Below are 12,195 nucleotides of genomic sequence, written 5' to 3' on the forward strand. Positions count from 1 at the left end.
CTGAGTAGTAGGGGAAAAAAGGCATTTATTGACATGGGAAAGTGGAAATTATTGACTGGGAAAAAAAAACACAGGTTACAAGACAGAATGTCTCTAAACAATATGAAAGCATTTTTGAAAACAAAATACATATAAATACATATGTGTGTATATTAAAATGTGGAAGGATATGAACCAAGGGTTACAGTGGTGATCTCTGGGTGGTGACAGAGGTAATTTCTTTTTAGTTTTGCCTGGTTCTATGTTCTATAATGCCCATAGGCTGCTTCTGTAACAATAAAATATTATTTAAATTTAAATATAAAAATCTATTTAACTTTCTTTGCTGTCAATAAACCAATACCACGTTTTTAGGAAGCCTGCTAAGTACATAAATACACACATGAACTATCCAGTTATTAGGCTCCTGAAGAACAGGGACTGCAGAGGAATTGGCTATGTGTTCTTAATACTTAGCAGAGTGCCTGGCAGCTAATTCAACAAATTAATGCACAGGAATAAATATAAGAACTAGATTTGATGATAATGTTTCGTTCTGCTTGGCAATTGTAATCCTCTTTATGGTTTTGTAATAAGCTGTTGCTATGTTCAGTGGTCTAAACTTTTGTTTTCTAGGCATCTGACACAGGCCATGGTTTGCAGAACCCAGACGATGGGGCCCGTGGTAGTTCATGAGCAAATCGGTCCTTGGAGCTGTGTCACGTTTCCAACACACAAGTGACTACCTGCTATTTCCCATACAGACCATTTACTTTCTTACCTTCTTGCCTTTATGCTAATCCATACATCTGGAATGTTCTTTTCTACATTTTTCTACTTAGAAAAATTCTAACTAGCCTTAATGCTTATCTCAAATGTTACTTATGTATCCCTAAATTCAGAATGATTCTCGCCTTACTCTGAGTTCCTGAAATAGTTCCATCATTTCTGGTAACATCATCATCGTCATAGGACTGTCTTCTACCATTTATGGTCCATCATTCAGGGTGAGGATTATGTTTTTTCTTCTTTAGCTCCTCAGTTCCCGGTTGAGTGTTGGGAACTTGGTAGTAATGTTTGTTGATTTGAATTCAGTATGTGTAATGGTTTCAAAGCCTTTTCTTATTCAGGACCAGTTAGTAAGTTACTTATGCTGCTCCTATTTGTGCCTCATCAAAGTCTGTGTTATTCCTTTATCGACAGCTGGTAGAGGGTGAGATAAAAGGCTCACCTTCTTTGGAATTTACTAGTAAAAGCTGTGATAACCATTGCTGCAGTTTTCCTGATGCCTGATGTTTTCCTCTCTCTCTCTCAATATATTTTTATTGATTTCAGAGAGAGAGAGAGAGAGAGAAACATCAATGATGAGAGAGAATCATTGATTGGCTGCCTCCTTCATGTCCTTCCTGGGGACTGAGTGCATAACCCAGGCATATGCCCCTACCGGGAATTGAACTGGGACCTCCTGGTTCATAGGTCAATGCTAAACCACTGAGCCACGCCAGCTGTGCTAACATCCATGTTTCTATCCTCATTAGTTCCCTTGTAGAAATGCCATTATTGAGTACAATATTGCAGCTAAAATGAATAAACTGGAGCCATGTGTATCAACATGGGTAGATCTCAAAAGTATAAAATTAAGCTAAAAAGTGAGGATAGGTATAATATGACACTACCTATATAGAGTTTTAAAAATGCAGACAATACTATGCACTTGACCAGGTTACATGCTGTTGGCTCTCAACCCCACTCCAGCCTTTCTGTGCCCTCTTTTGTATTGCAAGGGACTGGAAACCTGTGAACTACAAAGCCACAAGCTTCCTTGGATTTGCCAGTGCCTTGCACTGACAAAGAGATTAGAAGACAGAAGAAAGGGAGAAGCCATTTTCCTTTCTGTTCCTGGTAGTGCTTCCAGCAATGGTGGCAGCAGCAATGGTAGGAAGTGACTGGAAATGAGCATTTCAGTAGTGTCAGTAGCTATTGTAGCAGCTGCAGTGCCAACCTGTAGCAATCCAACAGGGAAGAAAACAAGGGAGCAGATATCTGATGTCATTCTCCTTTCCCCTCGACCTCCTGCCAGCACTCCCCACTGGCTAAAACTAACCGAAGTCAGAGGTCAAGGGAGTCCAGTGGGGCAGTCTGTACCATTCAGTTTTCTGAGCACAAGCAAAGGTTGAGACTTGATCTGGAGGGGTCAATGGATAAAATTGAACAGAGCCCCCTTTATCCTGTTTGCTCCTCCAGCCCTTTCTTATACCTTTGTAACCAATTCTCAGTATTAAATCTCCCTTTGTACGAAATATATAATGTGGTTTCTATTTTCCTGACTGGGCAGTGACTGGTTCAGTATAGTTTATGGATATAAACATATGTAGCAAAAGAACAATAACTTTCATGGAAACAATAAACTTCAGATTCAAGATAATGGTAATCCCTGGATGTAAAAGAACAAAATGGAATTGGAAGTAAGTGCATAGGCAGCACCTCTGTATCTGAAATATTTAATTTTTTAAGCTGGAAGGTGAATGTATGGATACTTTAAGTGTTATTTCTCTATATTTTCATAAGCCAGAACTAGTTAGCAATCCTCATAATTATGAATGTTTGTGTGTAGAGACCCGGTGCATGGATTCGTGCACCGGTGGGGTCCCTCGGCCTGGCCTGTGGGGATCGGGCCGAAACCCACTCTCTGACATCCCCCGAGGGGTCCCGGATTGCGAGAGGGTGGTTCTCGAGTGATGCATCCCAGAATTGGGCTCCCTCCTCTCTGGTTCCAGGTGCGTCACCCGAGAAACGCAGCTGCCAAGTCACTGCAGCTCGGCAGCTCCTGTGTTGAGCGTTTCCCCCCTGGTGGTCAGTGCGCATCATAGCTACTGGTCGGAGCGTCTGCCCCCTGGTGGTCATTGTGCATCATAGGTACTGGTCAGATGGTCGAATGCTCAGACATCACTTAGGCTTTTACATATATAGATATGAATAAATCAAGGAGTGAACAAATGAATGAGACCTGACTCTGCATTCTAACCTTTTGACTCTGTCATTTATAGTTTTCTGAACTGAGATAAATTAAGCTACTTAAGTTCTCTTAGTTTTTGCATCCTCCCACATAAGAATAAGGATAATAGTATTTACTTTTCAGGACTATTGTGATGAATAACTTAGGTAATATATGCAAAATGTCCTAGTACAGTGCCTATCATATGGCAAGTCCTCAACAAATCACAGTTTCTTTCTAACTGAACTCTCAGGAACAATAAGGGCTTGATTTGATAAACTTTGAATTTCAACAATTATTTTATGCCTCAAGGAGGTGCTTTCTTTTGTAAAGACTTTAATGTTCCTTCTCTGATTACAAGAGTGGTAGCTGTTCAATGTAGAAAATTTGAAAAATACAAAAACATACAGGGATGAAAATAAAAATATACTGTAATTCTACCCTCTTAACTGCTATAAATGTTCACAGATATTAAAAACTAGAATAGTATATAGTTCTGAGACATGAACATGGTTTTTTAATTTCACAATATAAGGTAACCATTTTCCTATGTCAAATATTCTGACATCACTTTTGTGGGTTGTATAATAGCAAAGTATTTGGGATGTTTAGGTTTTTCTAATATTTCACTACTGTAATCAATGTTACAATAAACTTCTTTGTTGATACATTTTTGCCCACATTTCTTATTATTTCCTTGAACAAAACACTTGCAGAAATCTTGGTCAAATAGTATGTGCATTTGATGACATCTTATGCCTACAGCTACCTTGCTTTTAGGAAAGATTGTTTAAAAAAGAAAGAAAGAGAAATATTACACCAATTTATAGTGCCTCTAGCCATTGGAGAGTACTACTTTTCCATCCCAGGAAATCACTTTTAAAAAGAGAAATTGAACAGACATGGACTTAACAGTGGATTCTACAATAATAGATTCTAACTGGTTTGATGTTTAAAGAATATCAGCAAAGTGCTACATCTTCACAGAGCAGAGGACCTCCATGGGGCATTGAAATCTCATTAAAAAAAAAAAAAAAGAAATCTCATTTTAATGGTAGCGATGCAGAGGGATTTCAGTCAAGCTTTTAAGTGCCAACTTCTATCTGGAATCAACTAAATATAGACACCAGTTGGAGGTAATTTGGGAACCAACTAATCTGTGGGTTTTCTAAATCCAGACCTGATAGTGGTACAGTTGGAAAATGACAGAAAATGAGCCAAGTGCTCTTCTCTTCCCCAAGGCCTAACACTTGGATTTCTTGTGTCTTGAACATTCAGCTCTTACTTTTTCCCTACCTCCAGTGTGAAGAGTCTTAGACCCACTCTGAACTGGTTAAATGAGAAAAAGGAAGATACCAACAGTATCAGCTAATAAGAGCTTTCAGTCTTTGTTAATTAATTTCTGCAATTCTAACCCTCTGGCACCTGTCAGCTTCATTCTGTATAGGAGCCAATGGATGTCAAAAATAATAAAAATCAATGAGCTGCTCTTTGTGATAGGACCTTGAAAACATAGCCATAATTAGTAGGAAGTGCAAAGTGGGGAAGTGTCACTTGCTGATAGAATTTCTTCCTCTTGTTGGAACAAGAATCCTGGCCATATGTGAAAGGGATGCTCTATTGAATCAAAGAAGATGTATGACTGGGCTTACAAATTAAAAGTAAATTGAAGGACAAGTACCAATCTTGAAATGATTACCCTAGACTAAAATTAGACCGAAGTTCCAAAATTATTGTGTCAAAATGTTGGTAAGAATTCATGGCAAAGTCTGGCAACCTCAGAGGGTCAGTCATCACAGCCAAAGTAGGGCATCAAACTTTCCATCCCTTAGTAAGGAAATGAGCATGGGAATTATGGGTACTGAAGAGTCAAACACTAAGTTGGTGCAGCTCTCTGAGAATTCAGTTTGGGCAGGATTTTTCCATGTGAATTTTTTGAAAGCAAAGAGTCTGGAAATGGCTCAGTAGCTGGGAAGAAGTGACGAATCTGAACAGGTGAAACCTCATCTAAACAGGGGAGTGGCGGGAGGAGGGGGGGGGGGGGTCGCGCGGCGTTCCCTAAGGGATCCTGCACTCTATTGTAAAACAATTTTAGGTAATAAATGGTCAAGCATGTTTTTCCACTTTAATAGTTATGGGTTTATTGTAATTCATATTTAAACCATCTGACTAGCACATCAAAACCTTCATTCCATGTTATAAGAATAACGTATTTCTTTCAAGATAATGTCATTAGGTTTAACAATGAGATGAGTTTAAAAATCAATCAAATGTGAATGTAAGTAGAATTTGGTTCTGCCAAAAATTGAACATTTGGAATGCTGGGAAAAATGTAAAGGTAAGTGTTTTAGGAGCTTCTAATTATTTCTCAAGCTTTAAAATGTACTATATTTCATTGAATCTAAGAAGCTTTTAATTGTAAAATAAACCATTATTTTATGTACCAAGAAACATTATTTTATGAAACAAGAAAATATGGCCAACTATACTATGGCGCATGCTTTCTTAGCACTTAGAATCTTATGTTTAATGAAAGCTCTCTTTTAGACTTAGTAAGCATAATTTTTTAATCATATATTGCAGGGCTCTGTTTCTGTGCCTTCCTGTATGTGCAGTAACTTTTCATTTCTATCTAAATCATAGTGTAATCATTTGGAAGACATTTTAATGACGATACATTTCAAACCCGGTAGTACCGACAATGCACATAACTCAGTTAAGTGACAGCTGAGCGGCTGTGACCAGTTCACATGCCTGGGCAATGGCAACACTTTCTCACTGCATCCGACTTCAGAGGAGTCAAAAGGTGAAAAAAAAAAATGTGCATCTTAGAGTCAGTGACAGACTACACCTTCTTCAAGGTGCTTTTTCAAGGTCACTGGGAATTGTTTCCTGTGTCCTGTGCTTTTTCTAGGAGCACAGATCACTGGCAAAGGTGAGGTCATTCAGAAAGCTTTAAAGGAAATAATAAATTGGATAACAGGGCACTGTGACACTTCGTATTACCCTGTGATGGATGGGGTCCTGACTCAGTCATAGCCAGGCTGGTGCAAATGGGTGACTTCTTCATATATCAACTCATCACACAACTGTGACGTATGCACAAAATTCCCAAACGATTCCAGAGTAGAGTTTATGTAGGATTCACCTCTGTGGCTCCATCACCCACCATGCCTTGCACAAAACAGGTAATAGATGAATGAGAGTTGACAGGACAATTAATTGTAGAAAATTTACAATGAAATGATGATCTTTCGTCAGTGATGTTCTTCAATAAATGCTCACTGTGAGCATTATGAAAGCTTACTCTGGACCCAAGCACCATTCTGTTTTACACTGCTAATTAATTTACTACTTTAAAAAATCAATACTGTTATTATTCCTGATTTTACATACGAAGAAACTGAGGCACAGAGAGGTCCATTAACTTGCTCTTGATCACATAGCTACGAAATGTCAGAGCTAAGTCTGAACTCAGGCAATTCAGCTCAGCATTCATGCACTTAACCATTATGCTTTATTGCCTCTACCATATCTTACTGAAGAGCTGTAATAAAAGAATAAAAAAGCATATGATTACCTAAATCTACAGCTACTTAGTAAGCATATAAAGTACACCATGCTCTCTGGAATTTCAATAAACATTTGTTTGTTAATTGTTCAAAGAATGAGGCAGAAAGAAGTACTCCACAGTGTATTAAAATTAACAATAATAAAACCCATGCTGTCAACAAATGCACTTTGACCATGAAGACAAGGCAAAATGTCAAACTAGCAAAAAGTTTCATGCTCCAAAAATCATGTCCACTGGATACACTACTCAGCATTCAGAAGTCCTTGCGCCTGCCAGCCAAGGGTTAAGTCCAGGTCTTATTCTGACCACACATACCCTGAGTCTCAAGTCTCAAGTCATTGTCTGGGTTCAGGCAGGTTGTGGTGAATACTGAGCCAGGGAAGTTAATTAAACTGAGGAAATGAATTTTCCTTTCTTGAAGAAATGGTCATTGGGTGTCAATCGGTTGTAAAGAAGAACGCAGAAAGCCAAGGGTATCCATAAAAGAGCTTCGCCCTGTAAGCACAGTTGCCTCACCTCTGACCTCCATAATGGAGAAAGAATTTGGCTCTGCTAATATACTCTGTGAAGTTAGCAGCTTGAATCACTGCCACCAGCAAATGAGTTTTCTCTGCTAAGAAGGAATTCTCCTGAGCTGCTGAAACAAAGGTCCATGTTCCCAAGTGGCTATTATTTATGTGGAAGATTGCTGAGTTACAGCTAGATCTGCACCTCGAGGCATCCTCACCCCCTTGTCTGGTATGTAGCCTCTGGTCTCAGAGAACAAGACTCACAGAAAGGAAAAACCGGCCTGGCAAGTGACGCCCAGGGTGAAATGTGAAAACTGCCTCACAAATCCACAGACACACACACAAGAAGCAAGTGAAAAGAAAGGAGGGACTTATTTATCCACTACCTCATACCTTTGGGATAACCCACATGACTGAATTATTGATCTTTGATCGCACCAGAAAGTGATACTTGGGGGCAGGCAAGGAAGCTGGACGGAACTTTACTGATTTTTGAAATCTCTTGAGTCAGCCATAGCAGCCACAAGTCGTATTCGAAGTTTCCATTTCTCTCATGTCAATAGCGAAATGGAGATTTTCACATTGAAATGTTATAATATACATCACTGTGAAAACAGGTAGGTGTTCCACTGCCACTGCTGGTGTTACCACTTCGATCACTACTAAGTACAGACTCTTGATAAGTTTGCCTTTTGTGAAAACATATTCCCACATGGTGAGTTTGGCTGGGAATAGTTTTACATCACTTCCTTTGGCCCCAAGGAATCCACTTAAGGCATTGTGCAAATCCTTATGTCCTCTCCAGGTCCTGTCTGGTCCCATGGTTCTATGAAAACAATATACCAGTTGGAGCACTGTTCCATTTCGTCCAGTCAGATTCTATGCCGTTTAGTATTCTGACTATGCCTTCTAACTATTTCAAATGAAATACCTCTAGTCGGCTAAATGCTGAAAATGGAATCCTTTTGAAGAAACAAAAATCAAATAAGTTATATAAGTAACAATATTACTATAATCCCGTGGTCGGCAAACTGCAGCTTGCGAGCCACATGTGGCTCTTTGGCCCCTTGAGTGTGGCTCTTCCACAAAATACCACGGCCTGGGTGAGTCTATTTTGAAGAAGTGGCGTTAGAAGAAGTTTAAGTTTAAAAAATTTGGCTCTCAAAAGAAATTTCAATTGTTGTACTGTTGATACTTGGCTCTGTTGACTAATGAGTTTGCCGACCACTGCTATAATCTATTTATTTATTTATTTTGGCAAGTGCAGTCCTTGGCCTACTATTATGCACTCCACACCCTTGTTACTGACAGTGTCTCGTGTGGACTTGTGCAACACCTTGAAGCTTTTAAAATGCAGATTCTCAAGACCCACTCTATACCGTCAGACTCAGTATTGTATAAGATCTTCAGGGATTTACTGCACAATAAAGTTTGAAAAGTATGGGTCTTCATTCCCTTACCTTAACACACACACACACACACACACACACACACACACACAATTTTGCCATATTCTTTCTGAAATTTAATAAACACATGTTCCTTATCTTAAAGTCAGGCAACATTATTGAAATAAGGACTATAGTTAGTTTGGTGCATCTTTTTCTTACTGAACCTGGGCAAGCTCCTATTGGTCACTGCTGATAAACCATAATTTTAATAAAAAGAAATATTGCCTGGGCTTAATGCCTAGTTGCCAGGACTACAGATTAGAATGCCTTCTTTTTTTAGATTTTTTGAAAATTGGGATCATATTTGCCCATCTTTCCGATACCAGCCCTACTATTCTTCCGACCCATTCTTAAGGGGTACAACGATTTCCTATGCAAGTGCTTTCTGTACTCTGGAACTCCTCCAGGTCAGTTCCCTCAAGCTAATTTAGAGCATCTAGGTCAGTGGATTTCAACCCTGGATGCACCTTAGGATCACTTGAGACAGCTTAAAACTACATTGCTGTGCCTCGCAACAGGCCAATTGAATTAGAATGTTGAGCTGGAGGCCCAGCAAGGTATTGCTTCTTTAAACACCCTTCCTCCCTCCCCCTCTCCCCCCTCCCACCCGTGATCCTAATGTACCACCAGGGTTAAAGCCATTGAACAGAGGTGTTTTGTTTTTGTTTTTGAGGATGTTGTTGTTTTTAAGCTAACACTCAGGGCACAGAATCTCTGTGCCTAAGACTTAAGCATCAATAGTTTTAACCCCCCAGGTGCAGCCTGGATGAGAACCATGGAAGAGAAACTGTTCTCAATTTAACCCAGATGTTATGCATTCTTCTGTTACACACAGCCCAACCTGATCCAAACTAATGCAGGTAGGGTTCACCATTTGGGTAAAGTCGCCCAGACATACTTGAGCCCTCCTAGCCCAGGGCCTCCTGGAAAGCAAGGACAAAAGATCAGTTCAAGGAAAAAGTACAAGAAACCAGTTCAGGAAAAGTATACAGCTATCAGATCAACTTAGTAACTGAAGGTGTTACTGTTATTGAACTGAAAAGATTCCTCTAACCAGCACAAGGATGTTGAGGTGGCCCTTTGCATAAATGATTTTAAATCTTACTGGATTTTGGTCCAAGTTCTTGGGGGAGGCCTACGGGAGGCTGGGAGTATTCAGGGAGGTGGAGGGACAAGGGGAGGGTGCAGTGTCTAAGAGCTCCACCATATGTAGGCTAATTGTCCCCTATGTAGATGTAAAGATGCAGAAAGCAATCCAGAGTGCCACCCAGATCGCCAAGTGGAATTTGTGAGGCCTTCCAATGTCACTTCGAGAACTAACCTCATGGCAAGGGCAGCACACATGAGTAAGAACCTCTAATTACTTTCTTCTTTTATTGATCTCAGCTGATCTATGCATTTGGTCCAACCTGCACTGAATGGAGGCTGGTCCGGTTAATCTCCTCCTGACTGTGGGGCTTGCTTAATTATTCTTGGCATCTAGTTTATTGCCTTGGAGCTTTCCTCATGAAAGATGTCATTGACACCTTGGAGAAGGGAGTTCTTCATAATATAGCATTTTTTTTTTTTTCTGGAAAGTATTTCACCTGCCAAATAGGAAAATACGGTTTATCAGGAAAACTGGTGGAGCATTTTTCACGCTCTGAAGTTCTCTTTCAGCTGTTCAGCCAGCCATGGTCTGGGCCATTTTCAAGATCACTGAGAGCCAGTGAATGGCTTTGCCCACACAGCCCTCCTGCACTTCTGCGCTTGGGCCCTTCAGAGCTACCATGTCACTTCAGAAAGAGCAATGAGCTGCTGCTCTGGGTTCAGATTCTGACTGCCCTGTGATATTGTGATTTATAATAGGAAATACTGCAGGTAGGCAGAGCTGGCAAGAGGTGAGTCAGGTTTGCTATTCCTGGACTAGATAGTCTCTGAAGTCCCATTTTATAAGACTCAAAGATGTAATGGCGTGTAACATACTGTACAGTAGCAGCATTTTCCTGGAGAAAATGTCTTGTACTCCAAGGGTAGATAAAGTAGATATTTAGGGTGTTGACCCTCAAATCAAAGTTACAGAACTCAGTGGAGGTGTGGCATATAAAGGGGCCTGCTACCCTGTGCCCTTCTGGAAGAGTGCCTGCCCACAGTCTGCTGAGGGCCCTGTTCCCAGCCCTTTTCAGCTCCAGAAGACCGGCCCAGGGGACTCCATGGAAAAGCAGGCTACTACCCTGATTGGCACAGCTCGGTTTGAAAAGATGACTTGAACTTCTCACAAGTTATCTTGGGAATTAGAACTAGGAGATATAGAGGGAAATCCTAGTGACCTGTGGCTATGGTGGTGTTCAGTCCTATAGAAATGAAGTATGGGGTGGGCCCTGTGTAAGACAAGTAAGCACAGGAAGCTGGAGGAGGAGGAGAAGGAGAAGGAGGAGGGGGAGGGGGAGGGAGGGAAGGGGAAAAAGGAGGAGGAAGAGGAGGAGGAGAGGGAGGGGGAGAGCTGATGCACAGATAGAAACAAAGATACAGACAAGCTGAGGCCAGTGGTCTGGGGGGCGGGGGAGAGAGAGAGAATGAGAATGAATGAATGACCTACAGCTGTGGCTATCTCTTTGGCCATATCAGCCATGGGCTCTGCCCATGAAACGGCTGCTCTCTTGGAGCTTGTCTGTGTCCTCCCCAGCTTAGGCTCTGCTTTCTATCCTGCCTAGTTGTGAGGAAAAGTCAACTTACTGTGGGTGAGCCTTGGGTTGGGGGTCACAAAGGCTATAGATATCCTAAGAGATAAGCTGCAGACTTGAGATAGGAGTTGGGGGACAGTGTTTTGGGCACCAGACTGAGTCTGAGAACACAGTGGAGAATAAGGCCCTTGGTGAGGAGGGGAGCCGTGTGTCCTGAGCAGGGTAGGGTTGGAATGAGAGGGAGAAGAGAACTGTTTTTTGTGGCATCAGAGAGGAGAACAAGAAAGTAAAGCCCTGACTGGTTTGGCTCAGTGGATAGAGCGTCGGCCTGCGGACTGAAGGGTCCCAGGTTCAATTCCAGTCAAGGGCATGTACCTTGGTTGCGGGCACATCTCCAATAGTGGGTGTGCAGGAGGCAGCTGATCGATGTTTCTCTCTCATCGATGTTTCTAACTCTCTATCCCTCTCCCTTCCTCTCTGTAATAAATCAATAAAATATATTAAAAAAAAAAAAAGAAAGTAAAGAGCTTTTGGCACAGGTAGAAAGGGCATTGGGAACTCCACACCAGGTATAGTAACAGTGAGAGCTTTCTAACACTCTAGAATTAAGATAAGTCCTTCTGTTCTGAAGAGGGCTGGAAAGCAAGGTATGCTGAATCTTTGGGAGGACAGAGAGCCAGTGCAGAGGCCTGTGAGAGCTGGTCCCGTGATTCTCAGTTGCTGGCCGGCCAGCTCATCCATGGTCCCTTAACTGTTTGGCTTCTGATAGCCTAACCATCTGGGCTCAAGGGCCCACTTCATTAGGTATCTACCTGTACTAAAGGTTTCTTAGAAGAGCAAAAGCACCCTGAAAAGAGCACCCAGTTTACTGTAAAACCCAGAAATAGAGTCTGTATCTCCTGGCCCAATATTTGTGTGTTGAGCTATTAGTTAGGACTCCTTGGTCATAGATAGTAGAACCCACTTCATTTACAATATTTATAAAACAAATATGAATATATATATATATAATTATAAGCTATAG

Source organism: Plecotus auritus (genome assembly GCF_963455305.1).
Source record: "Plecotus auritus genome assembly, chromosome: 5".
Lineage (NCBI taxonomy): Eukaryota > Metazoa > Chordata > Mammalia > Chiroptera > Vespertilionidae > Plecotus > Plecotus auritus.